The sequence below is a fragment of the Hoplias malabaricus genome, chromosome 5 (assembly GCF_029633855.1).
Source record: "Hoplias malabaricus isolate fHopMal1 chromosome 5, fHopMal1.hap1, whole genome shotgun sequence".
NCBI classification, from domain to species: Eukaryota; Metazoa; Chordata; class Actinopteri; order Characiformes; family Erythrinidae; genus Hoplias; species Hoplias malabaricus.
This window is the reverse complement of record NC_089804.1, coordinates 857,501-870,000: the sequence shown is the minus strand read 5'-3', so window position 1 is coordinate 870,000 and position 12,500 is coordinate 857,501. Positions and strand designations below refer to the sequence as shown.

The 12,500-nt window shown below is 48.3% G+C and overlaps 1 protein-coding gene across 1 annotated transcript in view; it reads left to right on the top strand.

Annotated features, from left to right (window-relative positions):
- The window catches only part of si:ch73-375g18.1 (kinesin-like protein KIF1C), a 69,729-nt gene that overhangs the window by 27,916 nt on the left and 29,313 nt on the right, over nucleotides 1–12,500 (top strand). The gene's annotated exons all lie outside the window — the stretch shown is intronic.

Below are 12,500 nucleotides of genomic sequence, written 5' to 3'. Positions count from 1 at the left end.
AACCCCAGCCAGCAGAGGGAGACATGGAGCCAGCTCACCTTTATTAGGAGAAATCAGCAGCACCTGTTTCTCTCCTACTTAAGGAAAGCCAGCATGCACCTCAGTGCTCAGTCCTGGGGTTCTCTTTGTAAGAGTGCTACACAAGTCTGGCCGGTAATTTTGGTACAGTCCCTAGAGTGTTCTCCTGGGTCTCTTTCCTATGGACTCTTATTTAAAAAAAAAAAAAAAAAAAAAAAACCTTTCTCACATTTTTCTGTCTCTCTCTGTGTGTGTGTGTGTGTGTGTATAAGAGAGAGCCTTTGACTTTTAACATTCTTTTATTTAAAACAATCTGTAAATAGTAACACACTGCTTTTAATTAATTTGATGTGATGTATCTATAAATAAAATAAAAAGATGCAATAGAAAACAAATCATAACACACAACATCACTGTGTGTCTCGGCTGAACTCAGGAGTGAAAACCAGTTTGTTATTATCCACTGAGCACACAGCCTCACCGTAACACCGCACTGTTTTAACCCTTGATTTAACCAGTCGAGAGAGAATCCCTATGACATCAGTCAGCGCTACCTGACACGACTGATATTTACAGCCATTTTACCTGAGACCGTCCCCAGATTCACGCCAGACTCCTCCCCACAGTCCAGAAGGGGGCCTATACAGTCCGGTAAAATCTGCGTGAGTATAATTCCAGGGAAGGGGTCATCTCCCACCGGCCTTACCACCCCCTCCCTGTATCCTCTGACCTGCTCCCGCTCCTCAGGAGAGAGGGCTGATCTCCAGGCACAACTCGGAGGGATCTCAACCCCAACCTCTCAGCCACATTCTCCTCCCTGTCGAGGTCTGGCCCCGCGATGTCCACCAAGCGACGGAGGGTTATGACGCCTGAGGACAACAACACTTTATTCAGTGCAGGGATGTTTCCACCCGCTAAGTCCAAGCGTCTGTATTTCTGTTTTAAAAAAGTTCCAGATTCTGAAGTCCACAATAAAAACCAGGCAAAAACAAAACCCTGTCCAACCCCATACCCTCTACTGCGTGTAAAATCTTACATGACACCGCCCTCCAAACAAGTTCTCTGGGACCAGCGAGGAGTCTCTGGACGTACTGGAGACGGAACGCTGCAGTCCTGCTAGCTAGATGAACCAGTCCATGACCGCCTTCCTCCTCCTGCAGATGAACTCCTTGTGGAATCCAGTGCAGACGATCCCAGAAAAAATCCACCAGTATGGCCTGCAAATTAGCCAGCAGACTGGGTGGAGGGTCCACACACGCTAGTTTGAGCCATAAAGGGACTAACCAATTCCATCTACTGAGACGGCATTTAACTTTCTCAACAATTCCTTCCCAGTTCTTTTCAGCCCAGTTACTGCCCCCAAATACACTCCTAAATATTTAATACCACCCCGCCTCCATGTCAATCCATCAGGGAGCCTAGGGTCCTCACTATCCCACTCCCCACTAAAACAGCTTCACTCTCTTGTTCTAATTCACTTCCGCAGATGATAAAACTCTAAAATCATTTAAAAGCCCAACTATGTCCACATCGGTCTGGGTCCTTGTTATCACCACAATGCCATCGTCATACGCTGACACACACAGAGGAGTAGGACAAGCAGGAACGATCAAACCAGAAATACAGTCTCTTATTTTACCCAATAGAGGTTCGAGTGAGTACAGCATGCCAGAGAGCACAGCCCTGTCATACCTCTACGTACCTTAAAACACCACCATTGACTTTAAGTAGACTCTCAATGTCACTATACAAAACCTTGACCATAGCTAAGAAACCTGGGTTGAACCCAAAACCCTGCAGAACTTTCCACACGTACTCGTGTTCAACCCGCTCAAAAACCTTTTCCTGATCTAGAAAAATCAGACCAGTCTTCAAATCCAATGATCTGGAGACTTTTAAAACATCACAAATTAAATATACATTATCAAAAATTGACCTCCCAGGCACACAGTACGTTAAGAAAAGGTCTGTTAAACATCACGCAGCTCTGCTCGTCTAAACACTGAGTACAACAACGAGAAACCGTTTCCCTTAAAGAACAGAACGGACACTGCAGGATTTACGATGGAGACAAAGGCATTAACTGCTATAACTCCATGCAGTATTCTCCACTGCACGTCCCCAGCAGATTTGGTCAGTGGTGGTTTATATAAAGACCTCCAGGCTGGCCTTATGTCACCAGTGAGACCAGAATGTGCTCTCCAGGGGGTGTCGACCTGGCCCACCAGCTTGGCCTGGGGTATGGTTTTCACACACCCCCTGTACAGAGTTTTAGCAGGAATACTGTCCAACCGTATCCCCCTCAGTCCATCCATGTCCAGCAGGGGGCTCTCTGACTCGCTGACAGTCACGTTGGGGCTGATCCACAGAACACAGTTCTGGTCTAGAGTCCATCCATGCAGCAGGGTCCGATCCTCCTCGGTGAGTGCATTTCGGATCCTTTGGAGCATCTGGTAAGCGACTCTTCGATAGTTCAACAGAGTCATTTAGGTCCTTTCCGGCCACACTCAGAAGGTGCTCCAGGGCGACCAGACCAGCCCTCTTTAGTCTCTCAGACATGCTGCGGGTCCCTCCATCCGAGAGTGACAGCCGAGTCCCATGAACGACCGGCTCCTGCAGAAGCCAGTACAGCGAGTCAGAGGCCTGCTTCTCCACCCTGCACAATCCCCTCGCTTTAAAAACACTGGCGTAAAAAACAGGAAGTCCATTATAAAACAAGTCACCTGGGTTTAATAAAAAACTGTTTCCCACACCCAGCCCACCTACCTGGCGTAAAACCCCGAGCCACGTGCCTCCACAGGGCGTGTACAGGGCCATATAAAAGCTTTAATAGAAACTGAAGTCTAAAAGTCTCTTTTCTACTGTGGAGGTCGATAACCCCCTGTCCCCCTTCATCCCTCTGTAAATATAAAACACTTCTCTTGACCCAAAGAAAATCCACAATAAAAGCTTGAACAGCAGTTAAAAGACCCTCTGGAGGCTCAAGAACGGCCGGACGATGCCAGAGGGATGATGCAATTAAGATGTTAACAATTAGTGTCCTTCCCCTAAAAGACATTCTGGGCAAGACCCACCTCCACTTGTTCAGCCCGGTTCTAACTGTTTGTAAAAGACCCTTCCAATTCTTCTGTATCACAGGATGGTCACCTACAACACTCCCAAATATTTAAAACCACCCCTGGACCACCTCAAACCCCCTGGAAAAGCCAGCCCTCCTCCCCTCCAGTCTCCCACCAGCAGACCCAGGCTTTTCCCCAGTTGATCTTTGCAGAGGAGACAGATTTAAAATCCTGAATAACGTCATTAAAACGTTAACATCATGGTCTCCATTGAGAAACTGTCGACCAACTGTTGGAAGAACATTATGTCCTTTTTGAAGTTCATCAAGAGTCTGAATGATGCTCTTCGTGATACCGAGAGTGTACTGTTTACAGAACTGTTGGATACGGATCTTGCCAATGTCCCACCACTGCTGCAGTGAGTCAAAATCCCCTTTATTCTGCCTCCAAGTGTCACGCCTTCGTCATGTCTGTTGTCCCCGGCCATGTGCTTTTAGCACATGGCTATGTTTTGTTTATGTCCTTGTCTCCGCCCTCGTCCCGCCTCTGTTGCGCCGCCTCGTCTGTCATTTGTTAACCCGTCCCCTCGTTATCTGTCCAGGTGTGTCTCGTTTGTGTTAGTATTTAAGCCCTCTTGTCTCGTGTCCTGTTTGTCGTTCATTTCACATTCTCATTTCTCCTTTGTCATGTCGGTCATGTTATCTGTCTGTCTTCGTAGTTTCCCTCGTCGTCGTTTCGTTTCCGAGTCTAGTCTGTCTCTGTGATAGTTTCGTTTCATTTCGTGTTTTGTTGTTTCCTTTGTATCTTGTCTTTGTTTTGCTTTATTAAAATGTCCGCGTTTTAGCAAATGCGTCCGCCTCAGTCAGTCTGCTCCGTGATTCCTGACAGAATGAATGACCGCAAGGACACAGCTAGCGCGGATTATTACCTCAAAGGGTGTGCCGTTCGCCGGACTCCATTCCGCACAGGCCCCAAAGATCCTGTGGGGGAGGCTTTGAAAGCGGCCTCGGAATGGAGTCGCCGGCTCCAGCTCCTGCCTGGCGCTGTTCCGGATCCTATAGCGGAGGAGTCGACTCGGGAATCGAGTAGTTGCGCCAGCGGGAGTCGAAAGAGTCGGCGGAAGAAGCGTGCTGGAGTTCCCCCCTCGCTGGAGGATTACCCCCTCAGGTCCGGGGAAATTTTTGGGGGGGCGTTAAGGGTAGGGGCTGTTAGCCTCACCTCCGTAGCTCTGAGGTCGGAGGCTAACAGGGGCGCACCTCGAGGGGATCTAATGGGTGCGCCTGTGAAACCCCCTAAACCCTTTACAGCTCCAGCGCGAGCCCGGCGAGAAGCACAAACCCCTGTCTTCGTGAGCACGACAGGGGCGCCTCTCCTGTCTTCATGGACGACGTCGCAGATTCATCTGCCTCCGTGGACGTCGTCGCACATTCTCCTGTCTCCGTGGACGACGTCGCAGATTCCTCTGCCTCCGTGGACGTCGTCGCACTGTCCCCTGTCTCCTTGGACGTCGTCGCACTGTCCCCTGTCTCCTTGGACGTCGTCGCAGGTTCCCCTGCCTCCGTGGACGTCGCTGCAGGGCTTCCTGTCTCGGTGATGGCGGCACCCGCCGCTCCTGTCTCGGTGATGGCGGCACCCGCCGCTCCTGTCCCCGTGACTGTGGCTACGGCCGCTCCTGTCCCAGTGACTGTGGCTACGGCCGTTCCTGTCCATGTCCGTAGGTCGGCCCGAAGGACTTCAGGGCCGATCCCCAGAACTGTGCCCAGGCTGGTTCCTCAGACTGCCCCACAGACATTAGCCAGTCCTGGGCACCCCCCTGTTATATTGGTTCCCTTGTCGGTTCCTGTCTCTGTCCTTGTCCCAGTACCCGTGTCAGCTTTTGTCTCTGTCCCAGTCCCTGTCACTGTGTTCGTGCCTGTCCCCCTGAATGTCTTGGTCCCTGTTCCCCTACCAAGTCCAGTCCAGTCTCCTGTGAGTCCTGTCCAGTCCCCTGTTACTCCTGTCCAGTCTCTGTTTCAAACCCCTGTCCAGTCTCCAGTCCCGTCTCCGTTTCAGTCTAGTGTCATGTCACCTGTCCTGTCTTCTGTTCAGTCACGTACCCCAGTCCAGCCTATCCTGTCCAGTGTCTTGTCCCCTGTCTCGTCACCAGTCTCTGCTCCCGTCCATTCCCAGCAACCAGTCCTGTCATCAGTCCCGTCTCCATTCGCCCGGGAGTTGCGCGTTCTAGGGGGGGGCATCTGTCACGCCTTCGTCATGTCTGTTGTCCCCGGCCATGTGCTTTTAGCACATGGCTATGTTTTGTTTATGTCCTTGTCTCCGCCCTCGTCCTGCCTCTGTTCCGCCGCCTCGTCTGTCATTTGTTAACCCGTCCCCTCGTTATCTGTCCAGGTGTGTCTCGTTTGTGTTAGTATTTAAGCCCTCTTGTCTCGTGTCCTGTTTGTCGTTCATTTCACATTCTCATTTCTCCTTTGTCATGTCGGTCATGTTATCTGTCTGTCTCCGTAGTTTCCCTCGTCGTCGTTTCGTTTCCGAGTCTAGTCTGTCTCTGTGATAGTTTCGTTTCATTTCGTGTTTTGTTGTTTCCTTTGTATCTTGTCTTTGTTTTGCTTTATTAAACTGTCCGCGTTTTAGCAAATGCGTCCGCCTCAGTCAGTCCGCTCCGTGATTCCTGACACCAAGTGTCCCATAAAAACTTAAAACAAACCTTAAAATTAAAATCATGCATTAGAGTGGTATTCCAATGGCAGTAAGCACTTTTAGATTTAACAGAACTAATAAAAACACCCCCCATCACCACACTATGATCAGAAAAACCCACTGGCACGATACTGCAGTTCTTAAAACCCTGTGAATGATGTTTAAAACAGTAAAACCTGTCCAACCTTGCCATGGAAATAACCCCATCCCGCGTGTGTGTCCACGTGTACTGCCTAGCGGTCGGACATTTAGAGCGCCACACATCAACCAGATCGTATTTCTCAATAAAAAAAAATCCACCTCATTCCCCCCGTCACTGGGCGTCTCTCGGACTAGAGCCACGTCCACCCTTTTGAGGTCCATGAGCTCATACAGAGCTGCTCTCTTCCTCGCACCATTCACATTTAGTGATGAAATGTTTAAATCACACAGAAATATAAAAAAGGTTAAACACCAGATCAGTCTAAGGGTCGTGGAACAGAGCAGTTCACTCTTTATGGAGGTCATCAGCGTGTTCTATCTGGTTACGAACTTTTAGAACCAGTTTTTTCAGTCTGTGAACCCCTGGCTCCTCTATTCCACCCTCCTCTTGATTCTCATCAGACCTTTCACTGTGTGAATGAACCTCTCTAGATTTGGGAAGTGTTCTTCCACACGGACATGACACTTACCTTTAGTTTCAGTGAGAAATCTGCGGACCTTCTCCGAACTGTAGGCCTCTGATGCTCTCACTTTCTGAGAAACCACAGAGGAATCAGAGGACTCACAATCGGATCCAGACACAGAAATCCCCTCAGAATCACTCCTGTCAGACTGGGACAGAGCTGGGGACCACAAACGTTTGTGTGTTTTGGATTTCTTTGCCTTCTGGCTGGACGTGGCTCTGTTAGCAGGATGTTTAAAAACAGGCTCCTTCCCTTTTCCATCGTCTTCATTCTCTTCTACATCCACCTCCATCTCAGAGCTCTTTTCAGCCTCCACACTGCTCTGCTCTTTAACGGCACTCAGACTGTCCCTCTTCCTCCGTTCCGTCCCGTGCACTGAACCCATCAGCACTCCACCTTCCTCACGCTCCACTGAAGCTCCCGCTCGGGCTGAGGCTTCGCGGCTCTATTCGGGCAACTCCTCACTAAGTGACCCTCTGGACCACAGCCAAAACATTTCATAGACTCCATAGAAGCAAAAACAACGTAATCAAAATCGTCGATTCTAAATCTCAAGGCTAAATTCACTCTTGTACAGCTCTGTATAGAACCGTACAGCCCTCTTACGAATGTCTGTTGGTTCTGAGAGTTCCAGCCCTTCCTCAGAGCGCAGAGTGAATGAGCCGGCTCTGACTGTTCTTCCTCTCCAGACTAAAAAAGGACTTAGATGGAGCATCCATCTGCGTCGAACTCTAGAACCGAGACCAGACCAGAGCCCCCTGATGTCCAACAGCTCACGAAGATCAGAGGATTTATATCTAAGGACCCCGACTTGACTATGGTCCCCAGTGGAGTCTGTTACTCTGTAAATTTAAAATGTCTCGCTCCAGGTCTTTTATGGACTGAGTAATGCGCCGTGAGACATTAAAAGTATACTGCTGACAAAGCTGCTTAATTTGTACTCTGCCGTAATCCCACCATTCACACAAGTTACAAAAAAGGTGCTTTTGAAATTTAAAGTTAGTCCAGAAAACAGTAAAACTCTTCCTAAAATTCACATCATGCAGCAAGGAGGAGGTATTAGTGCCAGTATGCGCTCTTAGGTTTAAGATTAGCAATAAAAACAACACAGAACCAAACTATGATCTGAAAAACCCACTGCATGTGTATCACAACTTTTAAAAATGTTAAGTTGGTGATTAAAACTATAAAAGCGATCAAACCAAAGCGAACCAATCTCTGACATTTTTATTTTTGTCCTAATTTTAATTTTTAAAACAAGTTTTTTCAGTCTGTAAATTTCCTGCGCAGTAAACCAGTCCTCACCATCACATTTTATGAGCGTCTGAACTGAACTAATGAAAAGTCTCCGATCCGGAAAGTATTCCTTCACTACAACCCCTTTCAATGTTCTCGGTCTTATGTAAAAAGGCCCTAATTCTCCCAAAACCATAAGCACTGAGACGACTGGGCTGGCTTTTAGCAGCTGGCAGATCACTGTCAGTCATCACCAGATCCAGAACCAAGGTTCTCTTTATGGTGCTCACTCTTTGCTCCAGATGCCTTGAGTCTTCCCTTTCTTATCACTAGATGTAAACCGCTTCATTTTTTTTTTATCTGACGGAACCTCATTAGGAACGGGGTCTGTTTCCATACCCCCCCCCTCCCCCCCCAGAACCAATTCAGCAACAGCAGCCGCTACTCCAGGCACCCCAGCTCCAGAATCAGTACCAGTCTGAGAATCAGACCCTTCCTGCCCCACACTGTCTCCCTGACAGGCTCCACCCCCCCCTGCCATCAGTGAGTCCTGGACCAGCCGACTCCACCAGACGTCTCAGCTTCGTGATTCCTGACAGGATCAGGATTCTGGATAAATCATTGGAGATTTGGTTAAAAATATCTAGCTGGGCTCCATGAACAAGAGGTTCTTCTAATAACCAGTGAAGAGACGAGCAGTTCTCTCGGCGCAAAGTAAAACACTCTCATATTTGAAAAAGGCTCTTGTAAAATGTTGGTATTCTGTTAAGAACTAGTTGTTCTATGTGTTTACTAGAAACAGGGCCCTATCCAGGCCTAGACCCCCCACTGTCTGTAGAACTTTACTGACGGGTTCTCTCCAGACTATGTCCTCAGGGCCAGAAAGTAGTCTCTCAATAAACTGCAGCCTATAAGCAGCAGTTCTACTGGCCAGATGGATCAGCCCCTGTCCACCCTCATCCTTAGGCAGGTGAAGGACTGCCTGTGGTAACCACTGCAGACCGTCCCAAAAAAAGTCCACCAGCACCACCTGGATATCTGCAAGTAGATTTGGTGGTGGGTCCACAGAGGCCAGTTTGTGCCAGAGTGAGGACGCAGCCAGGTTGTTAATGATCAGTATCCGTCCCCTATATGACATTTTAGGTAGCAGCCATTTCCACTTCATTAACCGTCCCTTTACTCTTTCAAGAACCCCCTCCCAGTTCTTGTTCATGAACTCTCTGTCCCCTTGGTACACCCCTAGATACTTAAACCCCCCTTCTTCCACACCAGTCCATCAGGAAGCCTGGGCTCTGTACCTCCCCACTCTCCGACTAAAAAAGCCTCACTCTGGCCCCAGTTAGTTTTAGCAGAGGATTAAACCTGGAAGTCATTTAAAACATTAACTAAAACATTCACCTCTGTCTGTGAGCTGACCAAGACCACAAGATCGTCAGCATACGCAGACACACAGAACGAGGTGCTGCAGTCAGGGATCTTAAAACCAGTGATCTGTTCTCTGATTTTACATAAAAGAGGTTCTATAGCAATACTGTAGAGGAACCCGGACAGAGAAAAGCCTTGTCTAATGCCCCTGTGTACTTTAAAAGGGGTGCACAAACCACCGTTAACCTTGGGTACACTCTCAATGTCACTGTACAACACCTTGATCATGGCCATGAAACCAGGGTTGAACCCAAGGCTCTCCATGACTTTCCACAGATACCAGTGTTCAGCCCGGTCCAATGCCTTTTCCTGGTCCAGAAATAGGAACCCAGTTTTCAGACCCAATAGTCCGGAGACGTCCAAAAGTGCTCGAATTAGATGTACATTATCAAAGATAGACCTGCCAGGTACACAGTACGTCTGATCATGATGAATGACCTGCTCCATCACCTTTCCCAGCCTCGCAGCTAATGCTTTTGAGAGCAGTTTATAGTCAGTACACAACAGAGAAATCAGCCGCCAGTTCTTCAGGTCAGCCAGGTCTCCCTTCTTGGGCAGGAGAGTGAGGACAGCTCTTCCACAGCTCAACGGAAGCCTCCCTTCAGTCAAACTGCTTCTGAGAACATCCAACAGATCCTGCCCCAACACGGACCAGAAGGACTTGTATAAGTCCACAGGGAGACCATCGATGCCTGGTGCCGTCCCCTTCTCCACACCTTGGAGAGCAGCGTACAGTTCTCCCAGGGACAGCTCTCTGTCCAGGGTTTCTGCAGACTGCTGCGACATCTGAGGTAGACTCTGAAGAAAGCTGTCCTCTAAGTCGTGTGACCCAACTTTCTCACTGTTGTACAGTTTAGAGTAAAAGTTTACTGTCTGCCTGTGAATCTCAGTGGGATCAGAGGAGAGATCTCCTGATTCTGTTCACACAGCATGCATCAACCTTTTCTGTCCATTTTTCTGCTCCAGGCCGAAAAAACACTTAGAGGGAGCATCCATTTCAGTCAGGTTTTTAAAACGTGAGCGGACCAGCGCCCCCTGTACTGTAGCCCCCAGCAGGTCCGCCAACGTGGCCGTTTTTCTTTAGAGAACTTTAATATGCTCTCGATTTCCTGTGGTTGCCCCTGAAGTCTGGAGCTCCACTGTCTCAGTCTCCAGAGCTTTAAGAGATCTGGCGATGTCCCTCGTGACATTGAGAGTGTGCTGCTGACAAAACACCTTTGTTTGTATTTTAGCCGAGTCCCACCACTGTAACAAGGAGCTAAAAGATGGCTTCTTCTAAAAGTCTTCCAAAACAAGTCAAAGATTCTCTAAAATTAGCATCATCTAAGAGAGCAGTATTAAAATGCCAATAAGCGCTACAGGGTTTCACACAGGACTTTACCGACAACACACTGAACCATACAGTGGTCTGAAAACCCCACAGGAGAAATTAAACACTGTGAAAAGACAGTTTTGTGATGTTTAAAAACATAAAAACGGTCTAGTCTCGCTGACGATATCATATTATCTTTAAAATGAGACACACACAGAGAGAGAGAGAGAGAGAGAGAGACAGAGAGACAGAGACAGAGAGAGAGAGAGAGAGAGAGAGAGACAATGAGACCATGTGTACTGCCTCTGTCCTGTGTGAAGACTCCTCCAAACATCACACAGGTCAGTGTCCAGCACAATCTCCGTCAGCCGTCTGCGAGAGGCAGGATGTGGTTCTATGTGGTTCCTGTGTAAACTGTCAGTGGTGCAGTTAAAATCACCCCCTAAAATTAAAACCTCCTCTGAGTGGATGCTCTCTAATACATTGTGCAGTGTATTTAAAAAGACCACTCTCTCAGGCCCCAGAGTCGGTGCAGAAACACAAATAAAAATAAAAACATCACGGTCAAAACACGCTCTTACTTTTAAAAGCCTCCCTCTTACCACTTCCTCCACATCATAAGAACAGGGAATAAAACTCCGTGCAAATAAAAGGCCCACCCCACCACTGAGAGAGGTGTTATGGCTTAAAATGCTGAGCCCCTCCCACTCCTTGGTCCAGTCTGCTCCATTGCCCTCATCACTGTGTGTTTCCTGGAGAAGAACCACATCGAGTCTTTTCTGTTTGAATTAATTCAACACTTTGGCTCTTTTCACACAGTCCCTCACACCGTTCACATTCAGAGTCGCGATCTTAAACCCCTCCATTAAAAGAGAATTTAAAGAAACCCGCTCCATAAGAAAAACCAACCCAGTTAAGAGTGAACAGAACCTCTGTAAATCAGTCTTCATTGTTACTCTCCCTTTTTAATTTGGTCAGTAACTTTTTCAGTGGAAACAGTTGTAGTTCAGTGAAGGCCCCGGCTTTTCTAAAGTGAGTCACATCGTGGACAAACTGTGGACCATCTGAGAAATGGTCAGTGACCTGCACCCCTCGTAGCCTTTTGGTGCGCTTCAGGAAAGACTTAATGTCATCGATGGAATAAACAGTGGGTAAAGCGTCTTCCTGAGACCCGAGAGACCACCCTGAGTCAGAGTGTCCCCCATCACTGTCTGAGTCCTCCACAAGTCTGACCTGTTTAGTAGCTTTTCTCCCAGCGTGCTCCTTCTTTCTCTTGGTGGGAGCTTTAAAAACCGGGTCTACTTCCATTTCTGAAGCTCCTATTAACACTGGAGCCCTTACCTTGTCAGACAGAGTGTGGTCACCGAGTACCTTCTCAATGCGTCCGTCTCATTCAAGGGACTCCCTCATCATCACAGCCCCCACCACAGCTGACGACTCCTCCATTGCTGGTAATGACTCTGCCGCCGCTGAAGACTCCTCCGCTACTGCTGTTTTTGTCAACTCTCCCGCTGCCACTGAAGACCTCCTGTTGTTGGGACTGACTCCTGCACCGCCGCTGAAGACTCCTTCACTCTCGCTGTCGTTGTCGACTTTCCCGCCGCCGCTGAAGACTCCTCTGCCTTCTCCACTGTTGTCAACTCCTCTGCTGTCGCCGCAGACTCTCACGTTTCCATTACCGACTCCTCCACAGCCACTGTTGACTTTACTGATGTTACTGTAGGTTTAACATGGTTAGGAGTCTCACCTGCTGTGAGTAATCCAGCTGTAGGCCCAGTCGGTTCGCCTCCATCCGGTATCACTACCTCTGTCAACGCCGGTGCTCCAGCCATTAGTGCGTCTGTCTTGGGGGGGGCATTTCTTACATTCCCAGCCTCTTCACGTCCTTTCTCATCCGTTCTTTTGCTTGTACCTGCTTCTTTCCGCACATCGGGTCAAGCATGAATGATGTGACCAGTTTGTCCACAGCCAAAGCACTTAATTTCAGAGTCTGACACAAACACTGTGTACTCGAACCCATCCACTGTTTTATATTTCAATTATTTTTATGTAAATAATCACAACTGCACTTTATGTAAATGATGTAAATAA